The sequence below is a fragment of the Furipterus horrens genome, unplaced genomic scaffold (assembly GCF_987537825.1).
Source record: "Furipterus horrens unplaced genomic scaffold, mFurHor1.1.pri manual_scaffold_17, whole genome shotgun sequence".
In the NCBI taxonomy this organism is placed as follows: Eukaryota; Metazoa; Chordata; class Mammalia; order Chiroptera; family Furipteridae; genus Furipterus; species Furipterus horrens.
In genome coordinates, this window is record NW_028327187.1 from 20,287,342 (window position 1) to 20,298,316 (window position 10,975).

At 35.9% G+C, this 10,975-nt stretch overlaps 2 pseudogenes; both read right to left on the reverse strand.

The window, feature by feature from the left end:
* Positions 1-5,616: 5,616 nt before the first annotated feature.
* On the reverse strand, positions 5,617-5,959 carry LOC149990629 (acyl-CoA-binding protein pseudogene; annotated as a pseudogene).
* Positions 5,960-8,082: 2,123 nt separating this feature from the next.
* LOC149990630 (SRA stem-loop-interacting RNA-binding protein, mitochondrial pseudogene) lies at positions 8,083-10,470 on the reverse strand (annotated as a pseudogene).
* Positions 10,471-10,975: the final 505 nt, after the last annotated feature.

Consider the following 10,975-nt stretch of genomic DNA (forward strand, 5'->3'; position numbering starts at 1 on the left):
TATTCATTTGGACACAGATTTGGCATAAATTTCAAGCTGTAAGTATTTTTTTCCAAAGATTGTGGTACCTATTAAAAATGTCTGTTTTCTCTGAGTGTTGTTTAAATATTCTCAGCTTTTTGAAAGTGAATCTGGTCATAGCCCAGAGAAATATTTCCTAGGGGTCCTCAAATATAATTTACATTCTAAAACCTTTAAATATATTTGCCTATGGTGGGTTTTACTTTCTAAATATAAAGACACATCAGAAAACAAAATATCTCTGAAGTATATTCTCACACATAAATGGTTTTAATGAATGTGCTTCCTGTCTTAACTAGCCCTATAATATAGGGGGAAATGGAAGGTCATGGTAATAAAAACATATCTGCCTTGCCCATGTAGGCTCTATGTTTTACCAATCCCTTAGAATCTGATTGAGACAATATAAATCTTGCTTAATCTTCAAACTTAGGAATTGGGACAAAAATAATAATTAATATTCCTTCTCAGACCAAAAGAAAGATCTCCTCTAATGTGGCAGTCATGTCCCCTTTTCCAGATGGCTCTTAAAAATCACAGCAGAGCCCTATGCACCCTCAACTTACAGACTGGAAGCCAGGAAAGTAGCCACACCTGGAGTGAGTTTGGGTGGCGGTGCCCCATGTAAATTCTCCTTTCAAGTCATTTTAAGAATTTCAATGCTGACAACTTTTATTAACAATTCTCCATGTTTCTGTCATTGAGGGAAAAGGAGGAAATAGTCTCCCTTGTGTATTTCTTGTCAGAGAGGCATGACTATATTACAGCCTCTTAATTTTTGAAGTACGCTGCATTTCAGGAGATGAAACAAAGGTAACTTTTAACATCTGCCAATATGTTTTTAGTTCTTATATCAAAGAAAGTGAAGTAGCCACAAATCCTAAAGAAAGAAATCAAACTTAATAATTTATACAATTAGAAGATGTGAAATGCTGGACTAAGCCTACTTTGGTAAGGAAAATGTTGAGGGAAACAAATGCTTTCAGGAAGAACTGTATTAACTTCACCAGCCTTTTCAGTTACATTTTGAAAGACTTTGGGCTCAGCTGAGCTCCCTAGATGCCCTAGCAAATGTTTGTGAATTGAATAAAATTTGTTCAGCTTCAGAGGAAAGGGTAAGAGGAAGCATTTGTAAACCCATTGTGTGCATTTCTTAAAACACTGTTGGTATGAAATTTATTTTCATGTAGAGTTACCAGAAAATACCTATTTTTGAAAACTTTTATCCTTTTGCAAGTCTACAAAAATAAAGCTTATTTAAAATTCTGCACTCGTGTAGATATGGCCTTAGGGAAGGAAGACCCATTAGACACAGTGATGATTAATGCTCCCCTCAGAACCTTATTTGCTTCTTCAACTGATTGCTCATATAGAATCTTACTTACCAAGTACTTAAGTACTTAAGTGCCTTATCATTCTTGGAAATCACTACTCACTAGCCTGCCTTGGAGAGAGAGGAGAGGAACAAGCACACAATATTTCCTGAATGGGGGAAGCAGCCCACTCTTTACAACTCTGCCCCACAATAGCAACTCTATATCTGCTTTCCCCCTCCAAATAATCCAGTTCTGAAATGTTGATTCCCTAGAGCACCATTATCCTGTGCAATAGTTCCTACAGGTCATCTAAATATTGGGCACTGTAATTTGTAGAACCAGATTCTTTCAAATGGATATTAAACCTCATGCAATGAGGGGGCGGGAGAGGGGAAAGAATTGTTAGTGGATTATAATTTCTAAATGTCTTCTAGACATCTCTCTTTGGATATTCTCTGGCACAAGGAATTTAAGATGCTCAAATCCAAAATCATTATCAATCCTTCCACCACCTCAAAAAAGGTCTTGGCTGCTGATTTCCCTATTTCTATCTATACCCCACTAAAATCTCAAAGGCATCCCTGACAATTTTCTAACCCTCTTAAAATGCATCCCATTATTTACCACTATTTCTTCATTACTGTGACTAAATTCCACCAATTTAGTCTTTCTCTAATTTCCCCCCCTCTTTCTATTTTCGCAAACATCCCTTTGTTCAGGCCTCCAATGCCCCCCCTCCAATCCTTGTACGGCATCTCCATTTCCCATCATCCTCAAATTTTTCCCCTCTAATCAGTCCTTCACATCTACCATGACAGAGAGCTTTCTAAAAACACAGGCTTGATCATGTCACTAAAAGCTCTAAATAATGAGAAAAGAGGTGAGAGAATAAAGCTAAGTGGGGTTATCAGAACTCATGCTTTAGTGCTCAAAATGAACAATTATCCTGATTTTAAGTAGACCCAAGTCATTTTCCTAAGAATTATAATGGTTATAGTGAAACTCTTTTCTCTAGTGGTTGTAGGCAAGACATATATATATATATATATATATATATATATATACACACACACACACACACACACACACACGTCTTAACCACATTACGTCAGGAATTTATTGTATGTAGTTGTATTTATTTCCAGGAATTTTGTTTGATGTAGTTTATCCAAACATATGCAGTGATTGATTCTGTTATTTGTGCAACAAACATTTATTGAAAATTTACTATATGCCAGGTGCTGTGCTGTGCACTTGGGTTACAAACATGAATATAAATAACATTGTCCCTGCGTTCATGTAACTTTATCTGACTTTCTGGAAAAAAAATAAAGGCTGGAGTGAATCTCCATTATCTATAGGATAAAGTCCAAACACCTCATTATAAAACGTAATTAAACAAATATTTGTTGAATATTACTCTGAGCAATGGCGTTTACTAGGCCTCTTTCATGAAGCCTTCCTGAATACCTAGGCTGTCACTCACCAGCTATGTTGTCCATGGATAACTTATTTCCTGAGTTTTGTTTTTCCTTACCTATAAAACAGGGAAAATTATAGTATCTACTTCACAGAGAAACTGTGAGCATAAACTGTGATTCTGATGTAAAATGTTAAGTTCTTAGAATAGAGCCTGGTCCATAGTAACTTATGAAGAAATTGTAGTTACTTTATGTTCCAGGATTTTTCTACAGGACACTTCTCTTCTAAAATGCAGAGGGGACCAAGAAACATAGGGTATCTGAATAGATAAGAAAAAAAAAGGCCCATATATATGCTGCCTGCAAGAGACCCATCAGTGGTTGAAAGATATACACAGACTAAAAGTAAAGGGATGGAAATTTTTTTTCATGCAAATAGAAAGTAAAAAAAAAAAAAAGCTGGGGTAGCAGTACATATATCTCACAAAATAGACTTTAAAACTAAGGTTATAGTAAGAGACAAAGAAGAACACTACATAATGATAAAGGGAACAATCGAGCAAGACGATGTAAACCTAGTAAACATTTACACACCCAATATAGGGGCACCTAAATATGTAAAGCAAATATTGATGAACATAAAGGGAGATATCAACAGAAATACAGTTATAGTCAGGGACTTTAACATTTCATTGATTCAATGGATAGATCTTCCAGACAGAAAACCAAAAGGATACAGTGGCCTTAAATAACACAATAGACAAAATGGGTTTAATTAATATCTTCAGAGCATTTCACCCCTAAGCCTCAGAATATACATACTTTTAAAGTGCACATGGGCTGTTTTCTAGGATAGATCACATGTTAGAATACAAAACAGGTCTCAACAAACTTAAGAAGACTGAAATCATACCAAGCATCTTCTCTGACCACAATGCTAACAAACTAGACACCAATCACATGAAGAACTCTGAAAAGCACACAAAGACATGGAAGCTAAATAACATGTTATTGAACAATGAATGGGTCAACAATGAGATCAAGAAATAAATCATAATATACCTTGAAAAAAATGAAAATGAGGGCACAACAATCCAAAATCTGTGGGACACTAGGAAAGCAATCCTAAGAGGAAAATTCATAGCACTACAAATCTGTCTCAAAAAAAAAAGAAAGAAAGAAAGAGAGAGAAAGAAATAAAGAGAAATAGAAAGGAAGAAAAAGTTCAAATAAACAATCCAAATTCATACTTAAAGGAATTTTAAAAAGAATAAAAACAAAGCCCAAAGTGAGTAGAAGGAAGGAAACAATAAAGATCAGAGCAGAAACAAATGAAATAAGAGTCTAAGAAAATAATACATGCTATAAGGAAACGATAAACATTCAACCAGAACAAAAAGAAGAAACAAGAATTTTTAAAAAATGAGGATAAGCTTAGGAACCTCTGGGACATCTCTAAACATTCCAACATCCAAATTATAGGGGTGCCAGAAAGATAAGAATAAGAAGAGCAAGAAATTAAAAATTTACTTGAAAAAATAACAGAGAACAACTTCCCTAATTTGGTGAAGGAAATATACATACAAGTCCAGGAAGCACAGAGAGTTTCAAACAATTTGGGCCCAAAGAGAACCACACCAAGACACATCATAATTAAAATGCCAAAGGTTAAAGATAAAGAGAGAACCTTAAAAGCAACTAGAGAAAAGCAGAGAGTTACCTACAAAGGAGTTCCCATAAGACTATCAACTAATTTCTCATAAGAAACTTTACAGGCAAGAGGGGACTGGCAAGAAGTATTCAAACTGATGAAAAGCAAGACCCTACAACCTAGATTAATTACTCTATCCAGCAAAGCTATCATTTAGAATGGAAGGGCAGATAAAGTGCTTTCCAGACAAGGTAAAGCTAAAGGAGCTCATCATCACCAAGCCCTTATTATATAAAATATTAAAGGGACTTATTTAAGAAAAAGTAGTAGATCAAAACTATGAACATTAAAATGACAACAAACTCACAATTATCAACAACTGAATCTAAAAAATAAAAAGCAAACTAAGCAAATAAATAGAACAGGAGCAGAATCATAGATATGGAGATAATTCGGAGGGTTATTAGCATTCAGAGGGAAGGAGGAGAATGGGAAAAAGGTACAGGGATTAAGAAACATAATTGGTAGGTACAAAATAGACAGGGGGAAGTTAAGAATAGTAAAGGAATGGAGAAGCCAAAGAACTTATATGCATGACCCATGGACATGAACTAAGGTGGGGATTGCTGACGGGAAGGGGGATAGTGGGTGGAGGGGAGCAAATGGGGAACAAATTAGAACAGCTGTAACAGCATAATCAATAAAATATACTTAAAAATAATAAAAAGTTCAATACATCCAAGAGCTGGTTCTTTGAAAAGAAAAAATTTAAAAAAGATTGAAAAAAGAGGAACCAAATACATAAAATAAGAAGTGAGAGAAGAGAAATAACACCTGACACCACAGAAATACAAAGGATTGTAAGAAAATATTATGGACAACTATATGCCAACAAACTTGATGACTCAGACGAAATAGATAAATTCCTAGAAACATAAAATTTTCCCAAACTAAATCAAAAAGAATCAGAGAATTTGAATAGACAGAATACACTTAGTGAATTTGAAGCGATAATCAACAAACTCCCAACAAACAAAAGCCCGGGACTGGATGGCCTCACAGGTAAATTTTTTTTTTTAAGTAACAAATGTAGTTTTAATTGACCTAGTGATAAAAACTACTCAGCAAGGTCAGTAACCATTTCAGCTCCTTAATATGTTAGAGCCATATCCTGGACACTGTTCAGGAAGAGGGTTTGTGTTATTATCTTACTCCATCCACGGTATTAGAAAAACAAGGGATGATCATCAGTTTAGATGAAATGCATGGCTGGCAGCCAGACCTAGTCCCTAGATTCCATACTTCTTCTTCAGCTCTCCTATTTTTTTGATGTAAGCTTTCATGGCGTCTTCCTTGGAAGTCCCTTTCAGCTCATTCCAGGCATCCCACTTGGCCTTGCTTTTGAGGTCCAACATCCCAGGCCATTCTGTATTTATGTCACCCACAGTTGCTTGTTTGCAGTGGCTGTAGATGAATAGCATCTCATCATCTGCTGGCTTGGTCTTGAGGTGCTTAACTTCCTCAGCAGCTTTGTCAAACTCAGCCTGAGACCTGCCAGCAGGGTTGGCTGCAAGGATTACAGGGAGCTGGGGGAGGCAGCGATAAGCAGAAATGAGTAGCCCAACATTCGACTCTTCACAGGTAAATTTTGCTAAACATTCTGAGATGAACTAACACTTCTCCTTTTCAAACTATTTCATAAAATTCAAGAGTATGGAAGGTTCCCAAAGTCATTTTACAAGACCAGCATTATCCTAATTTCAAAGTCAGATAATATCACTACAAAGAAAGAAAATTATATTCTAATATCCCTGATGAACATAGACACTGAAATCCTCAAAAAATATTAGCAAACAGAATACAGCAATGGATCCAAAAGATCATACACCATAATCAAGTGGGGTTTACTCTGAGAATGCAAGGTTTGTGCAACATTCGCAAATCAATAAATGTGATTCACCTCATAAACAAAATGAAGGAAAAAGACCATACCAATAGATACAAAAAAAAAAAAAAAGCACTTGATAAAATCCAGTGCCCATTTATGATACAAACTCTCAGCAAAGTGGGAATAGTGGGGACATACCTAAACATAAAAAGGGCCATATATGACAAACCCACTGCCAGCATCATAATCAATGGGTAAAAACTACAAGTGTTCCCCTTAAGATGGGGAACAAGACAGGGATGTATGCTTTCATCTCTTATTCAACATAGTACTGGAAGTCCTAGTCAGTACAATCAGATGAAAATAAGAAATAAAAGGCATTCAAATTGGAAAGAAAGAGGTAAAATTAACATTATTTGCAGATGACATGATACTGTACATAGAGAACTCCAAAGATCTCACCAAAAAACTACTAGAACTAATAAATGAATTCAGCAAAGTAGCAGGGTAGAAAATTAATATCCAGAAACCAGTTGAATTCTTATATGCCAATAATGAACTAACAGAAAGGGAAATTAAGAAAACAATCCCATTCACTGTTGCTACAAAAAGAATAAAATACCTAGGAATAAACCTAACCAAGGATGTAAGAGACCTGTACTTAGAAAATTGTAAGACACTGAATAAAGAAATTGAAGAAGATACAAATAAGTGGAAGCACATACCATGTTCATGGATAGGAAGAATTAAAATTATTAAAATGTCCATACTATCCAAAGCAATATAAATATATTCAACACAATTCCTATCAAGATTTCAATGACATATTTCATAGAACTAGAACAAATATTTCAGAACTTTATATGGAACCACAAAAAGCCCTGCATAGCAACAGCAATCCTGAGAAAGAAGGACTGAGTTGGAGGAATCACGCTGCCTAATATGAAACTATACTACAAGGCCATAGCAATCAAAACAGCATGATACTGGCAGAAAAAAAGACACATAGATCGATGGAACAGAATAAAGAGCTGAGTAATAAGCCCACACCTTTATAGTCAATTAATATTCAACAGAGAAAGCAAGCATATACAATGGGCTGAAGACAGTTTATTCAATACATGGTGTTGGGAAAATTGGACAGATACGTACAGTAAAATAAAACTAGACCACCTCTTTATACCACACACAAGAATAAATTCAAAATGAAACAGAGACTTAAATGTTAGACTTGAAACCATAAAAATCCTAGAAGAAAACATAGGCAGCAAAATCTTAGACACTGCTTATAGCAATATTTTATTGGATATATCTCCCCAGGCAAGGGAAACAAAAGAAAAAATAAACAAATGGGACTACATCAAACTAAAAAGGTTTTGCACAGCAAAAGAAATCATCAACAAAATTAAAAGACAACACATAGAATGGAAGAACATATTTGCCGATACATCTGATAAGGGTTAATACCCAAAATTTATAAAGAACTTTATAAAGAACTTTAAAACTCAACACCAAAAAAAAAAAAGAAAAGAAAAGAAAAAAAAAAAAAAACCCAAATAACCCAATTAAAAACTTTGCAAAGGACCTAAATAGACACTTCTCCAAAGAGGACGTACAGATGGCCAATAGAGAAATGAAAAGATGCTTGGCATCATTAATCATCAGAGAAATGCAAATTCAAATCACAATGAGATAAAATTGCACACCTGTCAGTGTGGCTATCAATAAATCAACAAACAGTGAATGCTGGTGAAGGGAGAACCCTTCTGTATTGTTGGTGGGACTTCAGACTGGTGCAGCCACTGTGGAAAGAAGTATGGAGGTAGCTCAAAAAATTAAAAATGGATCTGTCTTTGCCCCAGCAATCTCACCTCTGGGAACATAGCAAAAGGAACCCAAAACACTAATTTGAAAGAACATGAGCACTTCTATATTCATTGCAGCATTATTTACAATCACCAAGATATGGCAGCAGCCCAAGTGTCCATCAGTATATGAGTGGATAAACGAACTATGGGACATTTGCACAATGGAGTACTACTCAGCCACAAAAAAGAAGAAAGTTTTACCCTTTGCGACAATATGAATGGATCTGGAGAACATTGTGCTGAGTGAAATAAGCCAGTCAGAGAAAGACAAATGCCATATGATTTAACTCATATGTGGAATCTAATGAACAAACTGAACTAACAAGGGAAACTGGGACATACTCATAGATAGAGAGCAGGATGACAGGTTGGGGTGGTGGGAGGTGAGTGGATGGAGGGACCGAGCAAAAAGGGAAAAGGACTCATGGACATGGACAACAGTATGCTGATTTCGGGAGGAGGGGGGTGTATGGGGTCTAAATGGTAATGAAGAAAATACAATAAAGATTAAATTTAAAAGAGTAAAAATAATGTCAATGGATATTTGAGGAGGAATCTGTAAAACTCCATCCAGGCTGAGGTTTTATTACAGACTTTCCTATTCGGCAAAGTCCCCAGGGTATTGAGTTTGAGAAAAGACACAGAAAAGGAGGCCAAGGCCTGAAAAGATCAGCTCATGCTTTCCAAGTTGGTCTTGAGCCAGCCCTGTCCAGCCCAAGTCCACTGGTGGAAGTCCTCCTCTGCTAGGAGTCCTTAGAATTCACCATCATGCCCACCAAAGTCCAAGAGAAACTGCAGCCAACAGCAGCTCTCACTTGAGAGAAGGTTTCTTATAGCTTTTCATGCGAAGAGGCTGGGCTTCACACTGTGGTTTGTGAAAATCATTCTGAAATGCCATATTTGCTCTCTACCGATGATCATGAAAAATCACATTTAGTATTTAAAAATAGTCCAAATATTCAAGTATTATGAATATACTAAATCAACCTAAATTCCAAATAGCTTAAGTAAACCTTTGTTGGCTGTTACCATATAAACTTGAAAGAATTCACAAAAGATAGCAAACATATTGAGATGGCAGTACCTGGCACTGCTACATTTAGCTGCCTTCTTCTAACTTCTAATGTTTCTCATTGTATGAGGTCAAGTAACCTTATTCTATGAGGTCTGAATTTTTAAAAGAGCTTTCGTATCATTCATTCATTCAGCAAATATTTATGGAGCATTTGTTATATACCTGACACTTCTCTTGATGCTGGGAATATGGTATCAGACAACAAAGTTTTTGCCCTCATGGAGCATACCTTGCAGAGGACTGAGACAGACAATTGAAGAAAAATAAAGCAATATTAAGGGTGAAGAAAGCCCAGTGCAGGTTTAAAATGGCAGTTGTCTTAAGACATTGATCATGTCATCTCTGAGGAGATAGCATCTGAACAGATAGTTGAAGAAAGTGATGGATCAAGCTACAAGGTTTTCTGGAGAAAGTGTGCTAGGCAGAGGAAATAATGACAATGGCCATGGTGCAGAAAAAAGCTTGAAGTGTTCAAGGACCAATACACAACCGAAAGAGTATAGGAATAAATGGTAAGAAATAAAGTAAATTGATAGTCAGAGGACAGGAAGTCAGGGCCTTGGAAGTCAGGGTAATTACTTGGTTTTAGTCTGAGTGTAATGGGGAGCTATGGGAAGCTTTTAAGCAGTAATAGCACCTAATTTTCTTTTTTTATTCTAATAAAATTTTGTATTATTTTTAACTGTGGCAAAATACACACAACATAAAATTTGCCACCTCAATCATTTTAAGTGTACAGCACAGATCATTAATTACATTCTTATTGTTGTACAATCATAACCACCATCAATTTCCATTATTTTTTCATCATTCCCAAACTGAAATTGTTTTATTTTATTTTTCAGTTTTGTTAATTTACTCAATAGGCAGTAATAGTCTGAAGAATCTTTCTCTTCATCATATGTTTGATTCTCTTGTAAAAATTTTGGTCTCTGAGTTTGAACATGGAGCTTTGACCCATCAATAACATAATTGTCTTGTAGTGCATTCTGAAGTTCTGCTTCTGAAGAAAATTGAAGCCAACCCATACCTCTGTTAAAGCCAGTCTCTTTGTGAAAAGGCACAGTGCACTTTTGTACATGGCCAAACTGTGCAAAGTTTTCTCTCAACTCACTCAAGGTGGTGCTCTAAGGAATTTTTCCTGTGAAAAGGAACAAGCTGGCCAGTACTTGGGTGCAGAGCCATAACGCCACTCACTGATGAAGCCAGCATCTTTAGATTGAGGGACATCCCTGAAATTCTATCTCCATTAAACAACTCCTATTATCCTCGTTCCCCTAGACCCTGGTAACCTCCATTCTGCTTTCTGTCTTTGTAAAGTTTCTGCTCTAGCTACATCATATATGTGGAATAATCCTAGATTTGTCTTTCTGTGGCTGGCTTATTCCATTTAGCATAACGTCCTTAAGGTTCATCCATGTCGTAGCATGTGTCATAACTCTTTTTTTAAGGCTGAATAATTATTCATTGTATGAATATACCACATTTATTTTGCCCATTAGTGGAAACTTAGGTTGTTTTCACCCTGTGGCTATTGTGAATAATGCTGCTATAAATGTGGGTGTACAATGATTTTCATTTTTAAAGAATCACCCTAACTACTGTGTTGGGATTGGATAGTAGATGTCAACACTGGAAGCTAAAGACTAGTTAAGAGGCTGGATGAGCAATAATGGTGATAGATGATGGTAGTGGTGGAAGAGGTAAGAAGTCATTAAACTCCAATTAGATTACA